Here is a 24740-nt window from a genome sequence, read left to right as displayed (position 1 = left end):
TGCCACAGCAATACTTCAATTCCAAATACAGAAATCACTTTTGTGCACAACAGTGAAGCATGGAATTTTCATCTGGTTTCTTAAGGATATGATTTCCTACCTGGAAAAGTTCAAATACTGCTCATTGTACAGAAGCACATGCATCTGTGAAAGTATGCTCCCAGGAAAAAAAAAAAATCTATGAAATCAAAACATTGCAATAAGCCAGAAAGTGATGCCTTTGGCTATCAATTCTTATTCAATGCCATGAATATTGACATTTATTTTTAGGAGGAAAATATTTATTCTGAGAAATAAACTATTCTCTTATTTAATATTACTGCATTCATTTTACCCCTTTAACAAATAATGTTCAAACAATCCATCTTGTAGGATTACAGTCCCATCTGTGATCTGTACTTGTGGCCCAATCCTGCCATCTAATATTCTCCTCTGCTATACCACCCTGCATAGCTTGATTAGCTTGGTCTTTAGTACCTCCTCCCTATGTAGTGTAACACAGTATGGCCTGCAGTCAGCCTCAGAGAAAAAAAAAACATTACTTTCTTAGGGGAAATGACCCCTACACCTGGAAAAGCTGGCTGGGTTTATGCATTTAAATGTTCATTTATTTCATGACCTCTTCAACTGCCAAAATGTGTGGGGGTGTTTTAACACCAAGATAGCAATTTTTGTTCAGCCAGTTAAAGCTATGCCTGCTTTTTTGTTTCTTCACAGTTGATATTGAAATAGTATCAAACTCAAAAGGCAACCCTATTTTAACAGAAGAAATCCTAATGAAACCAGAAAACAAGAAATTTTCATCACAACAGCAATAACTCTATTGAGAGAAAACATCTTTTTAGCATAAACACATAAACCAGCCTTGGAGAATGAGGTAGTTTTCTTCCCATTAATAAGTTCCAATAAGTAACTCTTCAAATGAGCATCTAATCTAATTCAGTTAGAATTACAAGCCAAAATATCAAGAAATATACTTTTGAGAGCATATCAGTCTAGTTGGAAAATATTGAAATATTAGCTACTTCTTGACAGAAAAATACCCTCTCCTTCTCTCGTGCTGCTCAAATGGTTTCTATTTCAGGCTGACAGCCTTGTAGTCAATCACACCAGCTAGAAATCTTTTCCTAGAGCAGCTTTGGAAATGCAGATACTAGAGCTCCGCATGTACTGCCAATTTTTTTTTTCCCTTAATATCAAAATAGTAGTATATTTGGTTGGGATTCAATATACATTTTTAAATTGCTGTTTTTTCAAACTTGAATTTTCCCCTCATTGTAATAGCTACTGGTATTAATCAGCCACTCTTAACAATCCTTTGGTATCTACAGAATGAGTTATTTCTAATGGCAGCACTTCCCAGCCTATCATTTCTATCAGAAAGCAGCTATGGCCATTTTGCCTTTTGCTCCCACACAGACAAAAAAAGATCGCATAAGTAAAAATATCAACATTTTTGTTATTAAGAATAACAATTATAATCTTACAGTCTGTAAGTCATGTATACAGATTCCTTCACTTTCAAGTCTCAGCTTTCAAACCAAGTTTGAGGGTTTTTTTTGTTTTGTTTTTAAGCATTTGAAAACATGTAACCTTTTTCCTTTGCAGTTTTTTATTATGGGATCAGATAAGAAAACTTCTTGATCAACCAAAACATAATGTCAAAGTGCCAGGACAACAAGCCATTAATACACAAAGGAATACTTTTCTACTACCAGGATCTGCCACAGCATATCTTGTTAAGAAAATGCTAAGGAAAATAATAATACCTTCAGTGCAATTGCTTTAAGAACTCAATAAAATTTCAAGTGTTTCTTTCACCTTTCATTGTTTACAGATCATTAAAAAAGATGGTAGTACATTAATTCCAAAATCTGTGGCCAGATTGTCAGCTATGAGAATGCATTCAACTCTGTTTTCAGCATTTTCACTGACTGAGAAAACAGTCAATATCTGGGAAAAAAAAAGGTGGAATTAGTGTAGAACAATATCATATCTCTGATGAGCAGGACAAGGATTGGATGCTGATGCTGCAGGCTACTCAAGGATGTGTAATTGTATTCATGAACTATTTGTAAGACAGTGAGGTGCCAAAACCTCAGACATTTCCAACATGGTAATTCTGGAATGGCTGTAGTATACAGGAAAAAACAGGCGTCATGATGTGTTTCATCTAGTTTAAAACTTAACATGTAATTAACTTAATAGCTTGACAATAGCTGATGTAGCAACAAATATAATGCAATGAAATTCATACCTCATTATGATATAAAATTCTTATATATGTGCATTACAAAAAAGATCAGATTTTGAGACACTGGTATATTTAATGGTGACTAATTGTCCTTAAAATGCAATTGCTTGTAATACTTGCTTTGTATTTCATCACTTGTCAAAATGATTTTATTTTTGTAACACTGTACTTCCTGTAGTCTTTTCATTACGCCCCAAGTGAAAGCTACTCATTGGTGTATGGTTTCAAATGCTGTATCTAGTACTTGGACCTTAATATTCATTATGTAGTGTAACATTTTAATTTTTTAATCTTTTTGTACTGCTTGGCAGTTTGTCCAAATGGCTACAGAAAATTATCATGGTTCTTTATAATTTTCTCTAAGTACTTTTAACAGTAGACCTCAGGTGGTCTGTTTTAGGCACACAGCACTATGTTGAGAAAGAGTCTTGTTCATGTATTACTTTGGGCTGTCCAAGGGTTTCTCAAGGTATTATTAGGGTTTCTCAATTGTTAGTGATGCAGGATGAAAAAGGGTAAGAGTAACACTGAAGTAATTTTTTTTTTTAAAGTAGAGTCATAAAGAAATACCAACACTGAGCCCAGACACTTGTTACAGAACAGCACTGCCTGGCCTACAGTTTCTGTGACAGTTTTGTACATGCAGTTTCTGTTCAAAGAAAACAAAAATACATTTTAAGGTTATAGTGATCAAGTTGGATTGAACAGAAAATAAATTTACTTTGAATTATGTAATTGATTTTTCAAGTGACTCAGATCTTCCAAGCTCACCACGCTAGTGTGCTCCTATGAAACTTCTTTGAGAGGAATCTGAAAGGAAAAGGGTTGAACTGTGGCCTCATGAAAGCCCCACTAAAATTCAGTGTCACATTCCATTCACTGCAGTAGATGAGGTCCTTGATGGTGACAACAGAGTGGTCCTCTGATTCTGTGGGTATGTTCAGCATAGTTTTTCACTGCACAGGGATATTATTAGGAAATAGGGATCAGTAAAAAGGAATCTGAAACCTGATCTAGTGCTGAGGAATGCCTTTTGAATGTGTCATTTGAACCGAATTATTACTTCTGGGAGGTGTGAACGTCTTTGCTTAAAGCCTGAAATGGATCCTGAAAAGAAGTAAAAAAGTTAGGCAAGCCTTCACGGAATTAAGAATAGTTTCAAAGAGATAGATATAATTTTGAATCTGTGCATCAAGATTTCAAATAAAACTCATCATGAGTCTGTTGGATATTCCCTGTTTCAGCTTACATTAATGTCCATCCATTTTCTAGATTTTAAAAACACATTATGACTTTATGTATCTATTTAGATCCTGCACATTTAAATGATCTTTTAAGTTCTTGGACTATGTATATTCCCTCATGAATGGTACTGTAGCTCTGTTTCTGAAATGCTGAATGGGCAGATTGTTTTTATCAAGCATTTCATATGAACGGTTTATGAACTGTGAACAAAAGAATTGTCTACTGATTGGTTATCATGACTTTCAAAACTAACGGATACATAATCCCTGCTCAGGGAAAATCAGGGGATTTTTACTGCACCTACAAGGAAATTTTAGGGAATATTATGAACTGACTGATTTTAAGGAAGTAAGAGGAGGCTGACAATAAAATGCTTACAAGCTGTGGCTATCTAATACTGAACTGCTGTGCAATTTCTCCTTCAGTAGGTTACTTAATGGAAAAAATTACATATTATGCAATGGATACATTTTTAGAGATTTGTTGGAGACCCTTTCAGCAGGGATCACATTGAAAAAGGGAAACGGTGCTACTTGCTGAGGCTGACAGCTAAAGGCACAAGTCCATCAGTCACTCAGTTGTCGTTTAGCATTCTTTTCAACACAGATCATTTAGCCTTCATTTTCCAAACAAGTGCTGTCACCTACAGTGCACACCCACATAGTTGTTCCCAGGGTGAAGGTTGTCCCACAGAGGCAATAAACAGGGTTCCCATAGAAAACTTCCATCTTTGATACCACTTCAGAAAGCAAAAAACCACTGATTGCAGCTCACATGCTCTATCCCTACATCTTTTTGGAGGAAAAGTTCATTAGCTGCTTTGCATGCCAAGGGACCAGCTGTCCTTCAGCACATGGAGCTACTCTGATTGACCAGGAGGACAAGTGGGAAATAAGCTCACAGCAGTGCCAGCACGGCATATGGTCATGTACCAGCTGTTTCTGAAATGCTTGCCAAATGGAGATCAGAACTGGGTTGGTTGTTAGGAAAATAAAACCCAACAAAAACCAACAAACAAACAAAAAAGTTCTACTGTCGGGATTCCTGAGATCTGACCACAAAACCAGAACTGTCAATTTGAAATGTCACACAGCAACTACGTGAATATTCAGAATAATCTGTCATTGGCCTCCATGCTCTGACTTGCTCCATTAGAACACTAATGTTCTGAACATCTGTTCCATCTACAAACCTTCAGAGAAAAAATGTTTAGAAAGGGTGAAATAGAGTAAGTGGATTCATATTGATGATATACATTACTAATACATTAAGGATATGTGCAGAGGACTATATGGAGATTGATTTAAATTGGTGCCAATTGTTACTACAGACAGATCCCAGGTGCCTCATATTTTAGTGTATCTTATTCTACCTTGAAAAGGGGAATTCAAATCCTGAACTCCTGAACAAAAGCAGATTTGATTGTGATTGGCGCGAGTTGTGTTACAGGGGTGGTGAAATGCTTCTGATAAACCCAGGGAATGACTCAGCAGAAAACACTCAGCAGGATTTTTCTCCCACAGCTTTTCAGTTTCAGCTTTTCATAACACGAAAATAACTTGAACAGTAATTAAATAGTTCAAATAACAATTCTGTCCTTTTATCACACAGTTTAAAGCACTACTTTATCTTTAGATTTCTCCCAAAATGCTCCTGCAAGGTTTGGAGAAAGTAACTGATTAACTGCACGTTCATACAACATCAATTACTGCCTCAGCAACAATTAAGAGAATGCTGGTAGTTCATGTAGCTACACAATTTGCATACTTAACTTTTGGCTAGCCTAAGTCAGATTTATGACTAAATTAGGCGCTAAGGATGTTCAAAATTGGCAAACCCTAGCTAAAACAAAAATAAGAATAATGTTGCTCTGTATCAGAAAATGAGTATACAGGCTGGGAGGCAGTGTTTGCATTCAAGCTTCTTATGAGATGTATTTTTTATATACAGACTTAACTTGTTGAAAGGCCTAAATGGGAGCACATCCGGTACTGGGGGATCACGTTTTCAAAGGCAGTCTTGGTTCCAGTTACTGAAGATGCTGTGCACAAAAGAAGCAGTGTGAGCCAACATGGATGACATACTGCAATTTGGAACTCTAGGAGCCACACGTTGAGCAGTGAACAAAAGGAAGAAAACCTCAGGATTACACAGACAGAAGACTTACTTTGACATCTTACATAATATTGACTTTCCTTAGGCCGGTATGCGTTCATGCATTTGAGAAATGCGGGGTGGTAGTGTACACCTGAAAAGAGCATCATTATTTTCCCAATTAAGAAGCTTAATGAGTACTTTGGTGTGTCTTGTCATATTTTCAGCCTTACAGTGGCCCATTTTCACCCATTCACTATGCTAAAAATGTTGCCCTTTCATTACTCCACAGTTGTGTAAACAGTTGCGATTAAACTGGCATTTAATCAATTGGAACAAAATCCCCGTGGCTCCCGAGGAGTTCACCTACTAAACCCGACTTTCAATGGCAAGAATCTTCTAACAGACGACTTCCCTTCCAGACGGGCTTTCATTGCGCAGTAAAATAAACTTTTATTTGCTAGCCTTGCTCTCGGAGTCGTTCAGGATTTCAAAAGGACCTCACATGACAAACACCGCTACGCTCCATCACCATCCCCCGCTCCCTCCCTCGCATTCCTGCGCCGGCCCTGCCGGGTGTTCCCCACCCGGCGGCACAGCCCTCCCGGGGGGCGCGGGTGCTTCCGGCCGGGGGCTCTCCCGCCCGAGCGGCGGCCCCGGGGGCCGGCGCCGCTCCCGCCGCCCGCCCGGTGACTTCCGAGCGCCTCGCCCGCCGCTTCCCTCCTCAGGCGGCCGGCGGACAGCCCGGCGCTCTGCCGCGGGCGGGAGGCTGTACAACCAGGGCAAAGGACACTTCCCCTCCTCCCCCCGCCCTTCCTGCGCCGCGGCCCCGACATGAAGGCGGCTCGCCGGCGCCCGGGCCCTAAGGACGACGACAGAGATAGGGACAAGGACGGGTACGGGACGGACCGGACTGGTCCCGTAGTCCCCCGCCTCCCGCCCATCCGGCGCGATGGTCGCTAGCCCCTTCCCACCCGCCCGGCGCAGCCCCACGGCTCTGGGATCAGGGATCCGGGCCGCCCTCTGGGCGGAGGGATACGGGGCGGGGCCGGCGGCGCGGTCCGCCGGGGCGCTGAGTCCCGTTGCCGGGTGACGGAGCGGCCGGCCCGGCCCCCTCCCACCCTCCTCCCTCCCCGTGGCGCTGGAACCGCCGCCGCCGCCGGTTTACGTAACGCCTCCCGGGGCAGGTCCCGGCTCCGTCCCGCCCGCCTCACTCGGGGACGGCAGCAGCGGGACGGAGTCCGCTGCCTCCTCCGGCTGCCAGAGGCCCCAGGGCCCCGCTCTGCGCCACCACGGCAGGTAAATGCCCGCCGTGGGCCCGGGGAGCAGAGGGAGGGGCAGGGCTGAAGGGAGGGAGGGAGAGTGGCAGCCGCTCTGCCCGTGGAACGGGGGGACGGAGCCGGGAGGCGGCGGCGGGCGCCCTTCCCCTCCCCCGCTTCCCTCCCAGCGCTGCGCTGGGACAGGCGGGCTGGACCCCCGGGAGCGCCGGGCCGGTGGCTCGGGGCCCGGCCGGGAAGGCCCGCGCATCCCTGCCCGCTCCGCTAACAGCCCGGGAAGAGGAGGAGTTGCGGGGCCGGGCCTGGTCCCGCCGAGAGGACGGTTTCCCGGGACGGCGCGTCCCGCTCCTGGGCTGCGCCCGACGCAACGCGGCGGGAGCGTGCCGGGGGGCGCGGGAGGAAGGGGCCGGGGAGGGGGTGACAGGAGCGCCGGGGGCCGGGCGGGGGGCGGCTGCCGGCCGGCGGCGGGCAGGGCTCGGGGGCGGGGCCGGGGGCCCGGCCGGGGTGCCCCGGTCAGAGCGCTGCCCGGGAGGGGAGCTGAGCCCTCCGTGGCTGCCGCCGACTCCGCGCTCTTCCATCCCGGCCGGACCTGGCGCCAGGTGTGCGGCTTGTGCCGCGGCCGGGAGGGAGGCGCCAGCCTGGAGCGGGAGCAGCGGCTCGGTGCCCTCGGGCTGGGTCACACTCGGGGGCAGAGGAGGAGAAGGAGGGAGGGAAAGGCGGCACCCAGAACCCACCCGCCGCGGGTGCCGGCCCGCGCCGGTGTCATCCGGCGCCAGCAGACGGCAAAGCGGAGGATGCGGCTGTTCGGGTCGGAGTAGGGAGATCCTGATCCGGGCAGCGCCTCGCCTGCCCCGCCTGACCCCGAGGTTGAGGTGACGGGGTTGCACCGCTGCCGGGCCCGGCTGGTGCTCACGCCGTGACCTTTCATCCTGTGCGGGCGTTCAGAGCGCAGCGGCGGCCGCGCACCGGGGAGGGGGAGCTGGGGACGGGCTGGGGCCGATGGAAACCGCCCCGGCTGAGCCGCGGCTCATAGCGCTGCCCCGGGGGCCGATCTAGCGGGCCTCGCTCCCCTCTTTTTTTTTTTTTTTTTTTTTTTTTTTTTTTTTTTTTTTTTTTCCTTCTTTTTTCCCCTTCCAGCAGCATTGTCCTTTAGGGCCTATTGAAGGCAAAAGGCGGATAGGAAGGCTAGGGCTGCTGCTGTTTGAGGAGGCGGAGCTGGGCTGATGGAAGACTGACGGGAGCCGCATCCTATGGGCGCTGGGAGCCGGGCGCCGCTGGGGCGGGACCGCCGGCCGCGGCCTCTCGCGGGCGATGGGCGGGGTGGGGGACAAGGTTTGGCGAAGGTTACAGCTGAATGCAGAAGTGACACAAACTGACACTTCGCTCCAGCAAACTCCTTTCCATCTTCTCCTCGTGTCGTCTCGATTAAAAGTATACACGTATTGAATCGTGTTATGAAACTTTGAGAAAAGCGAAACTGCGGTGCTTTTTTTTCTGTCTTGTCTTTGTTTTAATTACTCATTGCAGTACCTGATACTGATCTGAAGGGTGAAAATGCTTGTCCTTCCTTTCAAATAAAACACATTCCTGTATTCTGGTGTTTTCTGTGTATAAGTGATTTGGGCGGTAATTTATAAGCTTGGGATCAGAGGCCTCTGTGGGGTGTATAGGTGCTTTTCTTCATTCAAAACCTTTAAAATGTTTATGGTTTCTCTTGTACACCATATATTTCTTCTGTATTCCTGGAATGAAGTGGGAATTGCTAATTGACTTTGGTTTCTTAGCTGTCAAAAGTGAGCTCATGATGATTCAGTAGATAATGGTGTAAAAGTACTTCACCGCAGTGCTTAGACCCTAGGTATTGCAAACTCCTCACAATCCATGGAAGTCTGTAATTAACTTTTTCTTTACTATTTAAGAGAAAAATATGCCTTAGAAAAGTAAATTACATGGAACTTGATTGTTACTTGACATGTAACTGTACAGATTTTATTTTGTACTAATCCTCCATCTGCTGTTTCTTGTTAGTATGGATATGCTAAAATGGTAGTGAACAATCATTCTCTTCTAGTCAATAAAGCATATCATATAGGTATCAAAATCTTCTCTTTTCATCATTGGGATATAAGAGGGGATGTAAGTGACTTGAATAAAATGAGTAGTATGTTATATGTTCATAATGTTATTTATTTTCAAAGACTTGACAATTATAGGGGAAATCCTGAGACAGGCCATTAAAAGCCTCAGCAGCGTATGTCCCCACCATGTTCTGCTTGACAGATATTTACATGTGTACAGTGACAGAACTTTATCCATCTGTTTGGAGCACCATTGGGATTAAGACCCTTTGAGTGCACAGATTCTGCAAATTTGGATTGGGTATATGACCCTCCAGCTTTTCTGCTCATGAGCAGTGGAATTGGAAGGAAAATAAGGGTCAAAGAGATCTATATAACCCAAGAAGAAAAAATGGAGGCCCTGAACTTACCTTATTATGCCTGTTTCATGGGCATATTTCAGCATTCCCCACTGCTTTTGTTGTTGCTATTTGTTATTCTTCCAAGTAAGAGAAATTCCATAGGGGTAAAATGATGTCAGCATTTTCCTTTGCTCATTTGCTGTGCATTCTAGCAGGAATAGGATCAGAGGAAGATCTAGATACTGTTCAAAACCTCATTATTTGTTCATCTTGAACATCTTGTTTCTAGGCATATAGGGGGAATAAAGCAACGAAGAGGTTGCACAGGTGAATTTTCTTGAAGGATTTTACTGAGTTTTAGGCATAGTGTTGTAGAGCTGGAACAGACACTTTATATGCTTAGCTGGAATCCTAGCAAAATCATGTCTTAGTTTGCTGCTTCTTTAAGCAATAGCTAATAACTAAAAGTAACAATTTAGTACTATAATAGGATAGGCAACAATTTCTGGTAGAGCAGAATGTGGTGAAGGCAGTAAGACTTTGAATTCCTGTGGAGCTGGAGAGTTAGCAGGAAATATTCCCATTATCTGCATTGCTAATGGAGCTTGGAATACAAATGATCTTGTAGAAGCTATTTAATATGTTCCGTTTATTGGGATAGTCTGTTTTTAGGATATTCTTCTGTCTCGTGGAACAGAGATTGGTATCCTTGATTTTTGTCCAATAAAAGTGACAGGCTGGTTGGATAATTTGTAAATTGAATTGCTGAAATGAGTTGTGTTGTCCATTCCCATAGTCCTGCTCCAGGAATTTTTTCCAGCTAATGTCAATCTCATGTTACAAAAGAAAAATGTTCAAATGAGTATTGATGTGCTTAGTTACATTTCAGTACACAGACAAAAGGAAAATTGTCTGATTGGAAGGAAAATTATGGGGTTTTTGTTAATTTGGAAATAATTTACCAGATTTTTCTAGTCAGAAGTACCATATAACTGCGGGACTGTCAGAATGTTTTAGTAGAAAAATATCTAGATGGGCTAGTTATAATATTTTTACTAAAAAGTATCTTGCTCTACTTTCCTAAAGTTGGTTGGGTACATTTTTAATGGATATTAAGAGATTGAATGTGTATTTTATTGGCCCATAGAGGTGGTTGGGGGCAAGGGTTCAGTAGCTTAAACATTCACTACAAAGATTATTCTTTCACAGACATCTTACTAGCAGCTATTTCTGTAGCTTTATTGGAAGCTGCTGAGTATTTAAAAAAATCAATTATCTACTTCCTTTATAATTTCATATGCAGGAGGTTTGGATCTACCTGCATAATACTATACATTGTTTGTTTTGTTTCTGCATCTAAATTCATTCATAACTTTGATACCAAAGAGGTCATATGGAACCTGTCTTTCCAAGAGATTTATTTATGAGGCAGTAGTGTGGAAATTTAAATAATGAAGTATTTAAATTCATTTTTCACTCTTGTGATATTATATGTAATATTTTAATTTTATTAATGTGGGAATATAAATTATGATGTATTTAAATTCATTTTTTCAGTTCTGATATTACATGTAAGTTTAATTATATCCTGCTAAGTCTGTGTTCAGGCTTGCTGTAGTGATTTTCATTTTTAATACAGTTTGGGGAATGTTTAAATTTCTGGGTTATGCTGTATTGAGGAGGAAATTTCAGATATGCAGTCCATGCTAATGTTACTTGTGGCTGTAACTTTCTGGGCCTTGCTCTAGGAAGGATTGCATGTTAAAATTTATACTCTCTGCACAAAGGTTTGTTAATAAATAAAAATAAATTGTAATAGGGATGAAATCTGAATAATTTTGTGGTGTTTTTACAGCTTTTAAAAATCTTTCTCTAGTTATTATTCAATTTACCAAAGGAATAAGGTCTGCTGGATAGAGTGCTGGGCTAGGCTTAAGAAAAGAGACCTGCATGAAGTTTTCTATCAGCTGTACCACTGAATGAATTCAAGTGAAATTTCATTTTCATGTGCTTGTGTTTAAGGTGCTGTATGGAAAGGAGTAGCTGTTATTCCTTGAGTAGGTTGTTAAATTGTGTGAGTTTGTTTTTATGGACTAGCTTGGTTGTAGAAGAATTCTGAAGGTAGACATGGTTGCCTTGCTGGTGAGATTTTGCATATATATATACTGTGGAAGAAAGTACAGAGAGAGAGATAGGGAGTAAGAGACTGTGGGTAGCTGAAGGCCAGAAAAAATAAAGCAACCTGACATAAAATGGCACAGCTTTAACATCAGAGCAGCAGAGCGGAGTTGCAAGATCCGTATCCTCTGCAGGGTTATTCCAGGTAGTGTTAGCATAGTCAGGACTTAGATTGAGATAATAATCATCAACAGTAAAATGGGAAGACATGCTAAAACACACACAGATTGATTCAAGGAGTTATTTTGTTAATTTAGCTTGTGTCATATGTACTTTTTAAGAGAAGAGTGTGTTTTATTAGCCTAAAGGAAAAGGTCTGCTTGAAGAATCACTAATGAAGAAATTAGTAATGCATATTGCTGCCACTGGATGAGTAATTAATTCTCACTAGATCCTTGTGACACTGTAATGTGTTATTATGAACTTGAACCAAAGTTGAAGACTGTGGCTGAGTGGATGTGCAACTTTAAATATTGCATTGTATTTAGGATACTGGAATGTCCTGAAAGAAATGGAACCAGCTTCCAGTTATTTGTTGGGTTCATATCTTTACTTTTAAAAGCACAGGAAAAACTTTTACTGTTTCATGATATTTGATTCTGCTCTCTGAAGATTTTGAGCTAATTACTGCTACTAATTAGCTAAAGACTACTGTTCAGTGAATTCCTCTTCTGGTTCTGTTTTCTGGGGTAGAAGTTCAATCCACTGCATTTGACAGTGAAACTGAATTACCTTTAGTAATTTTTGTTTTACTGATGTTTTTTATAGCAGTTTTGATGGAAGTCATGTTGAATTGTGTGAGGTGACACAAAAGTTTTAAAATGCCTCTGTAAGTTCAGATATTAGTTTATCATATAGAGATGATTTTTTCACTGGCCTCTCTGAGCTGAATGTCTTACTGACTTCAGAGAAACCTCAGAGTTCCAGTTTTTAGTAACTTTGTTCTTGAATTGTGAAAGAAATGCCTTGGTTAACAGTACAGTAACTTCCTTCAAGAGAATTAATGTAATGCTGACCTGCTGTTTTTGTAAGAGGTTTTCTGGTTGCATTTTAGTAAAATGACCTTTTCAGCTGTCATTTGAAGTATCAGCTCTCATTGTTGTATCAAGCAACAAATGTATTATTTTAAGAACAATATTAAACTGTCCTAATTATTCAGTTAGTAATATTTTTAATAAGTATTGTTTTTAAGCAACATACTTATAGAAGTAGAGATACGGTAACAAATATCATCACTATTTTAATGGAAAAAGACAGCCTGGCAGCCTTACAACATAAACTGAACAATAAAAGCCTATGCAAATTCATTCAAATGCTAAAATAGAAATTATTTCATGTTGACTTGCTATTCTCTTCAAAATTGCAGAGGATCCTACTTTGGATCTCAATTTCATAAATAGATAGAAGTTAATTTACTAATACTTTAAAATAAAAATCTGGGGTGGTAGAGTGGCAGGGGAAGAGTATTTGAGACTATTTCCTTTGTAGGCCTACCATATTTTAAGTACTGTAAAGTCAGTATCTTCTCTGCTGGTTAAGTTGTAGAACTTGCAAATTCAACTTGTCAGGACTCTTTGTGTTTACTGAGCCTCCTGTGGCTGACACATCCTGTAAGTTCTTACACTCTTATTAATGAAAACATTGTCTATATATGACTTCCAACTGAATTTATAGAAACTTTTTTTATTAAAATAACTGTTGAAAAGGCTATATAGTTAGGTGAAGTTACATTTTTTAAACTCTTTATGAGGCTATTTAAAGCTTTTCAGCAAGATAGTAATTAACTCCCTGAGCTGCAGACCAAGTATAGAAAACATCAATAGTAAGTATTCAGAAAATACCTTCATACAAATTAAAGAAATTAATAAACCGGAGTAAAATACACAGTGTGGTCTTTAATGATTTAGCTGTTCATATACAGATGGATTATTAACCTTGCAAGTATAAATAGCAGGACAAATATCGTAGCCTTTAAATGAACACTAGTGGTTGGATCTTTGGCATTCATAATTCATTCTCCTTTTCCTTGCCCGACTGAAAGATGCAGTGTGTGCCTGAGAGTAAATTGTGTATTAATTGAACTAAATCCTGTATGGTTGCACTACAAGAGTGGTCCCTGGATTCCAGCTGATATGAAGAGCACTGAATATTACCGGGGTGGTCCTGCTGGTGGCCTGGAGGCTGATTCCACCTGCTGGCTGCCTGTGCCTTGGGGGAGTCTGCAGCACGTGTTGGGGTACATGGGTGGGTGCCTGTGTCTACTCACTGAGGTGTTCAGAACTGGGGCCACATCTGTTTTAATGCACACTTGTAACTTGGTGCATTAGCATCCCACTCAAAGCATTAGCATCCCACTTGGGAATGGAGTTCAAACACGGGCAAGTACCTGTTGGTAGCAGATAGTTTGAACTGCTCTAAAAGTTATGTAAATAAAGGACCTCAAGAGGGCAGGAAAGAAAATGATCCAATAGTCAAGAGCATATATCTAGTCTTTCCATTACTTGACTCTATCCTGTGTTGTGTTTTTAAGTCCTTCATATATTCTAAGTGATACTAAGGCTAGTAAATATAGTTAGACACAAATAGGAGAAAGCTTACAGAGTTCACCTGCCAAAAATCCTGAAGATAAGTGTCTTGGTGAACTCAAAATATGTGCATCTGTGTGATTGCAGTTCTCTTTGTTTTTTTGTCTGTTAACTCCATTAAGGTTTCCCTAAATCTGAGGAAGTGTTATTGAAGTATGATGATGGTAATCAATGATGTGTAGTCTGTTGCTTGTGTACATAGTAAAAGGTACTGCTTTTGATGAATACTGTCCATGTGAAGATTCCCGTGGGACTGAACAGAAAAGACTGTAGCTTTCTTCTCCTTGAAGTTGCATCTAGAAAAGTATTTCTCCCCAGGATCTCTCAGGTGCAGCAGCAGCCCATCCGGGCAATCCCTGTGTAATAAACTAAGGTAAACAAGGGAGAGCAAGATGTGTGTCTCTGGCATTGCCCTGGTACACTGTTAAGATCTGCAAGTTTAAACTGAAAAACTTAAATCATACAACTGTCTTCAGTGGTAAAAGAAATGTAGCAGGAAGGTCTGAAAGCTGAGATCAGTGGTACTGAAATTACACTGATGGTTGGAGGGTAATGTGTGAGGTGAGGCAATGCCTCAGTGTTTGAAGCCTGCACATGTTGTCTTCTGCACTACTACACATTCTCATTCTCTTGGATTCTCCACACTTGGGTGATCCATTCTATTCTCAGTTAGTTACAGAGCAACACCTGCCTCTCCCAGCAAATCTGAAGGAACCAGTAATTTCTTTGTCATAACCAGGCTACCATTTGAGACTGAGTCTGCTGGATATTACAAGTACAGGGTATGGTTGCATGGGTGCCTAGTGAATTTCTGTAAAAATATTGGAAGTAAATATCATACCTATTGAAGTACCTGAATTGGCTTCCACACTTCACATTCCTAAGAATAATTGTTGTCTGAAAGACTTGGATTTGAATTAGCTAAAATGTAGCTTCTGCATTCTGCCTTCCTAATGTTTTCTTGTTATTCTTAAGTGGATCTAATAGCAGGTTGCTGCTGAAAGGGGCAAGCCCACTTCCTTTCTTATGCCACATGTAGAAATTTCGTGGTGAGAGAGTGAGTTGATCACTGATTTGTATTTTTTGAAGACTGGGTTGCCAGAGATGAAATCTTTCCATTTGGAACAAAAAATTGATACAGTTCATCTCTGCAGCCACACAGTGGATGTGTTAAATACAAGGACAAGAGCATGGGAGCATGGAGGGGAGGATGAGAGAAGCAGTGGAATGCCTTGTCCTCTCTTGGTGGCAGTGTGCAGTTGTGGTGCAGTTCCTTTTATACTAACTCACCTTCAAGTCATCCACAGGAGTTTCTCTGTCAAAATGCTGCTGCTGTTCTCTTGGAAGTTAGTTACTACTGCTATAAAAATTATCACTTCTGGTTTTTGCAGACTGGTACTTGTGCTAGCAGCAATAGTAATTCCTTTAAGTTTTTGTGTGACATTGTTTTAATTAATTTTTAATGTGAAAAATATTTACTAAGATTCTTTGTCATTAGATGCTGATTTGTTTTTTTAAACTTCTAAGAAGTTACCATACATCTAAGTTATGCTGTATATGTACATTTTTTCCTTTTCAGCTAAGATTTAAAAAAAAAAAAAAGTAGTCATGTTTAAACAAAGTAAAAATTGGTTCAAACACCAGTGTTGACAGTAACAAACTAAATTGGAAAAAAAAATTCTCATGTCAGTTTATGTTTGTTGTTTTTTAAGGATAGAATGGAATTATTAGTACTGTATTGCTAGCTGAATAACCTTTTGGAGAAATTCTTAAATAATGTAATTGTTGCCATTGTTAATGGCAGCTGGGCATTTGATAATAGGCAGCATTTCACTTCTCTAGATTCAGGCAATTTTTCTTAAATCTGATCAATGGAGGTATTTTTAACAATTTTAAGTCCTTAAATAGGAAAATTTTTGGAGATCTAGTTCTTGGGGTTGAGGTGGTTGCAGGTTACAGATGTGCTGTACTTAAATTTATCTGGTGCAATTGCATAATCTGTGCTATCAGAGATTGTTTTATTTGTCATGTTTTATTTTGTCAGAAATGCTCTGAGCTCTGTTCTGTTTATTGAAGTGGTATCTATGTGCTGCATAATGGCATGCTTGCTTTTGGGTTTTTTTAAATACAGCTTTAATACTGAGTTGACCTCCTGAAGCAGTTTCTTGAGTGATGCTGTGAAATAAAAGGACTTCCATCTTGAAGATAAAATTTGCTTCCCAAATTATCAAGACTCCCACTGAACTATGATCTGCAAAACTTGCCAACTATTAGACTTATTAATTAATTTTTTAAAATTGTATTATATATACTGAAGGACCACTTGATAAGTCTCCACTCTGCAGAGATGATTCTTTACAAGCCTGCTGTATGTAACGAGAACCTTTCCAAAAGAGTCTTGTTTATGAAGGCACATTCAAACCTTTCAATTCTATGAAATGATGAAGTTTTGGGGTGTATGCAGTGTCTGCAGGTTTTGTTGTTAGGTCATGCATTTCCCCTTTCTGTCTTGCCTTTTTTCCTTAGCTTAAAAGTTTTACATTTTCCAGCTTACATACACATTTGTTTTGCAGAAGTGAAGAATACACAGATGACAAGAATTTGGGGTCTTTGATATGCAGCTGACCCCCTAGTGCAAGTGTCTCACCTGCTAGTTCTGCCATCGTTTAACAGCTGTTTCCCATAGCTCAGTTTTTGCTCCCTGACAGGATTGATGTTTTGACATCTTTAAACAAAGGTCCTGTGTGTTAATAATGTGCAGCCTGTGAGTGGATCAGCTTGTTGCACTCCTCCAGCAACTGTTTTTTTGAATTGTTGTTCTTGTATGATGGTAAACATAAATCTTTTACAAGAACAGCTGTCCTGGTTCAGACAAAGGCCTTGATAAACCCTACTCTTGTCTGCAACATCATCTCTAAAGGAGCAGTTAGGGACAAAAACAGAACAGGGACAATGATACCTCCTCTAAATTCTCCCTCAGCCACACACTGTTTTCAGCCTAGGGGATTTCCTGACCCTGATATAGTTTGTCTAGTTGAAAACTCTCAAGGGAACTCGATTTCCATTGAAGGCCTTCTAATTTTTTTTCTTTTTGAGTCTTTGGTATCTCTTGCAAGAAATTCTACTAGCTGTTGTGTGAAGTTTTGTATGTAGCTCTTACTAACTCATGAGTACTTTCTAGTAACAAAAAATAGATGTTGAACAGTCAGTCTCTATCTGTAGAGAGACATGGATTAATAGCTCACAATTCACTAAATATCATCAGGTGCTTATTGCCCCTCTGCCTCATTTCAAGTTTGCCTATGCTATATTTTGATTATCTTTTTATTGCCCAGTCCACTTTCATAATGGCCTTCTGTGTTTTTTCAGTTGCTCTGAAGTCACTATTCCTGATCACTTGCTGTCCTTTGGTAGCTTCTAAACTGTGTCACTCATCTCATCTTCCAGGCCACTTAGGACTTTATCAGGTATTGCAGGTCCCAGAGCAGAATCTTTCAGAGCTGTGCTGGTGACTTCCCCTGGTGTCATCTTGATTATATCTGTTCTTTTTCTTTGCTAACCTAAGTAACTAGGGATTAAATGGTAGCTCTTGAATCCTTTGAGTAATTCCATTAAGCTTTTATACAGGATTAGGAGCTTCAGATTTTCATATGGATAAGTGTTATGAAAATAAGATTGCAGATTTGCAAGGAAAAAAATCTAGCAGTAACACCCACACACTGGTTTCTGTCTCTCCTGTGGGTTCTTTGTCTTGAGTTACCCTAGAACCATAAGCCTAGCCTTGTTAGACATCAGTTCCCTATACAGCATAAACCCATTACAAATAAGTCTGTGTCGCTCTTGCACCTCTTGGTAATGCTTCGTAAAAAAGATGGTTTTATGTATATATAAAGTTGATTCACAGAGCTGCTTTTATGCTTCTGACCACTTTTAGTGCTTTGATTCCAGCCAGGTGTTTAATCTCTGTTTCTCATGGCAGGACAATATTTCTGTAGTGTTTCAGTGCCTTGGTCATGAATCAAGCTGCTGCTCTTGCTGTTTGCTGTGCAATAACATCAAACATCAGTGCATAAAAAGCTGTCCTTGCTCTGAAGACTACACAGCCAAATTTCTTAGATTATCAAGGAATGTGGTTAAAAAATAACAACTTCTCTTAATCCTGAATTCACATGTCTTTTAAATATAGTGTGAAATGAAGCACAGAAATTCCATTGTTTGCTAGACTTTAAATAAGCTTTGGTTTTGGGCTTTGACAGTGCCTTTCCCAGTGTGTAGTTGCTTGGTTTGTCTATTAAGGATTTGTTCAGCATTTTTGTGGAAAGAAACAAGAGAAATTAGGGTAAAATTGCAGATTCTTCCACAATATATAAGAACAATTTGGAATTCTGTTGCCATTATATAATGTGGTCATGCTTTTGACTATCAGTTTTCTAAAGGGGACTGAAATTTACTGCGCTCTGTATGTGATTTTAGTATGTTGTTGACCAAACTTCATAAAGTTTTTACTTTTAAAAATATTAATTAGAATTTTCATATTTTTCCCTACCTGTAGTTGCCAGAGAGAGGACATATTGTTTGCTTTTAATGAAACAATTCTGGGAAAAAAACATTAATTTGAAAAACATTGTCCTGGTTAAAAAATGTGGACTATCCACAAAAATGTGTTATATCCACATTAAAAAAAAAAAAAAAGAAAAAAAAAATATATATATAAAATATTTTTTTCCTCTGTTCATTGAATAAATTAACAGTGTCAAAGTGGAGAAAAAAGTTTTTTTTAAATGAGAGTTGTTAATTTAAACTGTGTATTGCACTGGTGTATTTCAAAGACTAATAGAGGAAACTTTGTATAAAACAGCAGTTTTGACTTAACTATTGTGTGAGAATGTGTTTGGTCTAATTGTTAACATGTAGCAGTAGGCAGCATGAAACACTGGAAACACATGTTTTCCCTTTTGAGAGCTGGAGGAAGGAAAAGTAGTATCTATGGATTATCTAAGAGATTGGCTTCTCTGTGGAAATGTATCAAAATGTGTAAAGAGTAAATTTGAGTTTTTAGAGACTCACTTGCAGGTTGTATAAGTAAACAGCATATTAGTTTTCAACCTCTTTCAATATGTAATCGAGTAACATTTTTTTTCTAATGATGGTATAGACCGCAATGTAGTGAATTTAAGCCTGCAGACAATTTGCTTCCTTTTGAAGTTACCTTTTATGATTCCCCAAGACATTGTCTGTGGACCTTTAGTTTACCTGATAGGACAATTGTAAGGGTAGTTTTTACTTTCTTATTCCAATATCTTCTACTGCTTTAAAAGTTGATATTTAGGAAAACTTGAAAGAGTGTTAAATCACTGTATTGCTTTCGGGTTTTGTAATTTAGAAAAAAAAGGTTTATTTGGGACCTTGCTGCATGGATACACGATTTTTAGAGGCCTCTTGGTACTGATGAAATAGAGATTAGGTTACCTTAGATTAATTCAGTGGATTTTGTGGTTTGGCATTCGTTACTGTTTTCTAACAGTATGAAGGAGAATATGGAGGAAAAAAGCTGTTAGAGATGTGGAATTGTCTTGCTTGGCATGAACTTTTAGTTAATCTTTCTGTTGATAATCCATGCATTAGCAGTTTCTTGGTGTGCTTGTATCAAGCTTCATGGAAGAGTGATTTAATTGTACATTTCTTTTACTGCGTTCTTTGGTATTCTCTGATTTTATGCTGTCATCCTGTATCCCGTAGACACAACTGCCACAAGAATTTGTCATGTTACTTTTATTATTGTAGTACCAAGACACTTTTAAAAAATGTTCTGTGTATTTGTTATTATAGTACCTATATTCCAGTTATTTTATGGGGAAGACTAGATTACTTTGCCTTCAAAAAAGGTTATTTACCATGACAGAGCAACTGTATTGTAGGGAACAAACCTGGAGAGCTCCAGCATCACTTTCCATTCATTGATCCTCCTTTCTGGTGCTTGCTATAGGTTATTTAAAGTTGTTGCTTTGCCATAGCTGGATGTAAGGAGACTAAGGCTCAGTTATTTTCTTCTGTTGTCTATTGCAGATCAAGAGAGTATTTAGTGTCTTATCATGCTGAATAGAATTTTGAGAAATACATGTATTCTAAGACAGTCTGAGTTGAAAAATCTGAGTGTTTATGCAATATTGTGTTCTCACTCCTTTAGTAGATGCTTCATAAATTGGCTCTTGTGCCTCTACTGGTTAAGCTGCTGACAGTTTATCTAGTGTGACCTTGTTAAGGTCACACTAGATAAAAACTGAAGGTTACTTTAAAGGAAAAAAATACTAAGAAGTGGAGTAAGGAGAAACTATTTTGAAATAATTTTAACATGTATTTTTTACTTTGTAAATAAAAATTAGTTTTCAGAAAGTATTGATACAGATGTTTAAATTTGTATTTGGTAATTCTTGTTATAAGGCATGTTCATCTGTCATATTTTATAGCTGGAAATGGAGAATTCTTTCTGAATTACTTAAAATAACTAGGCTTCCACTAATTATTTAAGGTGTAATGTACTCCTTCTGTTCAGATTAGTCCTGGCCTTGTGAGGATGGCAAAATTATTTTAGTGAGACTGTGTGAAATAGATTTAAGAGGGATAATAACTTATTTGTCAGAAAGTGTATCTCTAAAATCAAGCTTCACATCTATCAGCAGAAATGTTTGCTCTTTGAGTGACTTGTATTAATTTAATATGGAAAGTCTCTCTAGTACTGGGATAGAAAAATACTCTTTAAAATGTTGTTAACTCTAAAACATAATGGAAATGTTTAAGACCATCTGTAAAACAAAGTACTTGAGAGCTGTAAAATGAGAACTCTTAAATAATATTTATACATTTGTTTAGATTTCCAGGTTTTATATCATGTAACTGAATGTTAAAGGAGGTAGTGGAATATTATATTCAAAAAAGCTGGAGTGCAAAACAGTTTACAAAAATTTTGTTATCTGATTTCATAATTTCTCTTATAATCTGTCTCTCTCTTGCTGTCTTTTCCCGCTCCTCCACATCTAATAAAAGCAAGACACACTTTAACTGGTCAGCTGAAGTCTATCAAATTTTGTTAGCTTAGGTCTCAAGAACTGAATTTCTCAAATGTTTCACTTAAGTAAATGTTAAGATAGAAAAGAGAGGCCCTATTACCAAATCGGTCAGGGAAACGCTGAAACATAAACTCAGTCCTTGCTAGGTTTAGCTAAGGAGCTAAACAATGTGTCAAAAGTTTTGATTCAAGTGACTCAGTAGCCAGAAGCTTTGCCATATAGAATCAGAATGGTTTGAGTTGAAAGCAATCTTTCAAGATCATCAATGCTCACTTCTGTGGACAGGGACATGTTTCATTAGATAAGATTGCTCAAAACCCTGCCCAGCCTGACCTTGAATACTTGGAACAGATCATGCACAACTTCTCTGGGCAAGTTGTTCAGCATCTCACCCTTTCAATGTAAAAAATACCGTTCTCATGTCCAATCTAAATCTACCAGTTTTTAGTTTAAAACCCTGTCACTGCAGATCCTGATAAAAAATCTGTCCCCATTTTTCTTCTAAGCAACTTCTAAGTTTCCTAAGTACCTGGGGATGTATTTAATCAGGTTCCATGGAGTCATGTACCTTCAGGTTTCCTTAGATGGTCTCAAATCTGACCCTGTGCTGCAGCGGGCAGTTCTTCATTCTCCCAGTCCCCATGTTTGCCTCCACGGAGTGGGGCAGTGTGTCTGGAGCACTTACTGGTGAAGACCAGGATAAAGAAGTCATTAAGTACCTCAGTCTTGTCCATGTCCTGGGTCTCCTTTGAGAGAGGGGCCCTTTTATCACTGATGTACCTATAGAAGCTTTTTCTTCTATAGAAGCTTCATCAAGCATGATGTCCCTGGCCAGATTTAATTCTGTCACAGTTTTAGCTTTCCTATTTTGATTCCTGGCTGCTTGGACAATTTCTCTGTATTCCTCCCAAGCTACCTGTCCTTGCTTCCACCCTCTGTAGGCTTCATTTTTCTGTTTGTGTTTATCCAGGAGTTCCTTGTTCAACCATGCAACTGGCTGGTGTTTTGCTTGACTTCCTTTGGTAGGCATGCATCACTCCTGAGCCTGGAGGAGGTGATCCTTCAATATTAGCCAGTTTTCTTGGCCCCTTCCACCAAGCAGATCCCCGAGAAGGCCAAACTGTGCTCTCCTGAAGTCCAGGACAATGAGCTTCCTGTGCACCCTTGCTGCCCTGAGGAAGGGTACTGAACTCTACTGTTTCATGGTCACTGCAGCCCAGGCTGTCCTTGAGCTTCACATTCCCTAGCAGACTAAACATTTTAGTGAGGAGACCCAGCATAGCACCTCTCCTTGTTGGCTTCTCAGGGAAGGAAGGTATCACCATTATCACATTCCAGGCACCTTCTGGTCCTGGATTGCTTATGCTCTGCTGTGTTGTCCCTCTAACAGATATGGGGGTGGTTGAAGTCCCCCATGAGAACCAGAGCTTGTGAACATGAGGCTGCTCCTGTCTGTCTATAGAGGACTTCATAGAGCCTGCAGCAGACCCCCAGTATAACATGGCCTGTCGCTGCCCTCCCTTTCATCCTGACCCTTAACCTTTCAGTCAGTTCCTCTTTTGTTCCGAGGCAGAGCTCTGTGCACTCCAGGCAGTCACTGACATAGAAGGTAACATCCTCTCCTTGTCTCCCGTGCCTGTCTTTCCTAAACACCCTGTATCCTTCCATTCCAACACTCCAGTAATAGGAGTCATCCCACCATGTCTTAGTGATGCTGGTAAGATGATAGCCATGCAGGCATGTGCATGTCTCTAACTTGTTTTTTTTAATTGTCTTTGCTGTGTGTGTTTCCATAGAGGCATTTTAGCTGAGCTCCCAGTGGAGCTGACTTACTGGCTGGAGTGGCAGAAGTTCCTTTGTGCTGCTCTTCAGGTGCTTTCCTGATGACCTATGATCCCTTTCCAGGCTCTGAGCATCCTTTGGTGGCTCGAGCATCAAACTGGTAGCAGTGGGATGGACTGAGGCTCCCGTTCCCTTGAACCTCTAGATGGTTCTGCACCATGTATCAAAAAAGATAAATGAAGAGTGTCAGTTTTCCTGTATCTGTGAAATGTAGGATTTGTGTGGCCAACAAGGACTGTGGCATTGAATTGGGGAGAACATTCATCACACGGTGTGCTGTGGACAGCCAACAGGACTGAACAGATTTTTTGGAATGTTGTTCTTCAACAATTAAGACAATATGGACTTCTTAAGAGTTTGGACCTGTGGTTCTTGGATTTGGACTACCTTGGGTCACAATACTAGACTTTTCTTGTATTTTCTGTTCTCTAATTATGTGAAAAAGCAGTAATCTCCAGTGCCTTGCAGCATGGTTCTACCTACTGTTATTTGTGCTTACTTAAAAGATTTTGACTAACTGAAACATGCTGCTGAGCAATATTGAATAATCTCATGTTATCCCCTTTCTCGAAATGAATACTGCAGACAGAGCAGTAAGGTCACTTTAGGAGAGGGAAGGGGTTTTGTGAACCTGGTAGCAACTGATCGTAATGGGTTTCTATGTGGTGATGTTGCAATTGGCTTTGAAAAATCTGGAATATACATTTGTACCTGTGTGGTGGTATAAAGAAAGCTCCTAAAAACTATCATCTTTTGTTGTGTTGATGCGTATCGACTTTCAGTTTTGTTTGGCCACTGAACACATGCTGCCCACATGAAATGCAGCCCCCAGTATCTAGTTCAGATAGTTGCATTAGGTGGTGCCTGTTGTGTGTTGGTTGTCTTGCACTGGGCTTGAAACAAAACAGCAGATTGTGCTTAGTCACTTGAGTCTATTTTGTTTCCTTTCAGTGAAGGGATATTTCCTGCTTGGAGTTGAGCTTTGTTTTCTCATGCTAAGAAGCTGGAGAGGAGAAAGAAGGCCTACACAAATGCCAGATTGGCATGTGGTTGATAAGTAGACCAATCCAAAAATGCCTTTTTTGGGCTGACATTTTCTGCATTCAAGAGCAGAATGCTGACGTGTGTAGTGCTTGCACCTTCTGCCCCTGGCTTATCAAGATTGATTTGTGATTGTGGGTGGTATAAGTCTTAGGATAGTTTGTCTATTTTAGGACATGGTTTAGAGTTTAAGCTCTCAGGTAGGATAGGTGCATGCTTTGTGTAAAGAGGGTTAAATGTTAATTTTTGGCACAGATAAATTATGCTCTGCTCAAATTTTTTGAAGTTATTCCAAGGATTTACATTTTTATAAGGACAGATTTAGGATGATAAAATGTTTTACTGTCCTGGAACAAGGCAAATAATTGAAACGAAGGAAAATCAACCCAAAAACCACCACCACCAAAAAAACTGAATCTGAAGGTAGTAGAACCTATTTAGTAGTAGGATTTATGAAACTCCTGAGCAGATGAATTTCATTAATTCAGTGTTTTATAAACAAAACACTTCTATTCCAGAAATGGGTATCACTGCAAAACAGTAGGAATATATTGTCTTCTAATGATGCAAAATATGCAGTCTTTAGTTAAACTAACATAGATTTTTTTAGTAAGAATGGGGTTATTTTAGCTGATAGTGAAAGTAATAAAATCTCTGCTTTCCCATAAAGTTAGATCAGACATATGTTTTAATTGACAGATTAATTGTGAAGTCTTTGATGAAAGAGTCTCTCTTCCT

General features: G+C 40.1%; 1 protein-coding gene across 4 annotated transcripts in view; it reads left to right on the top strand.

Moving 5' to 3' along the window:
- The first annotated feature begins 6754 nt into the window (after positions 1-6754).
- KIAA0232 (KIAA0232 ortholog) overlaps positions 6755-24740 on the top strand; it is a 65215-nt gene continuing 47229 nt past the window's right edge. For 3 of the 4 annotated variants that reach the window (XM_068188624.1, XM_068188627.1, XM_068188623.1), the window contains exon 1: positions 6755-6892. The gene's annotated coding sequence lies outside the window, so the exon portion shown is untranslated. The remainder of the gene's footprint in view (positions 6893-24740) is intronic. The other variant, XM_068188626.1, reaches the window with a different exon arrangement.

This window comes from Anomalospiza imberbis, chromosome 4 (genome assembly GCF_031753505.1).
Source record: "Anomalospiza imberbis isolate Cuckoo-Finch-1a 21T00152 chromosome 4, ASM3175350v1, whole genome shotgun sequence".
Classification (NCBI taxonomy): Eukaryota; Metazoa; Chordata; class Aves; order Passeriformes; family Viduidae; genus Anomalospiza; species Anomalospiza imberbis.
The sequence above is the reverse complement of the archived record's forward strand: the minus strand, read 5'-3'. Positions and strand labels throughout refer to the sequence as shown.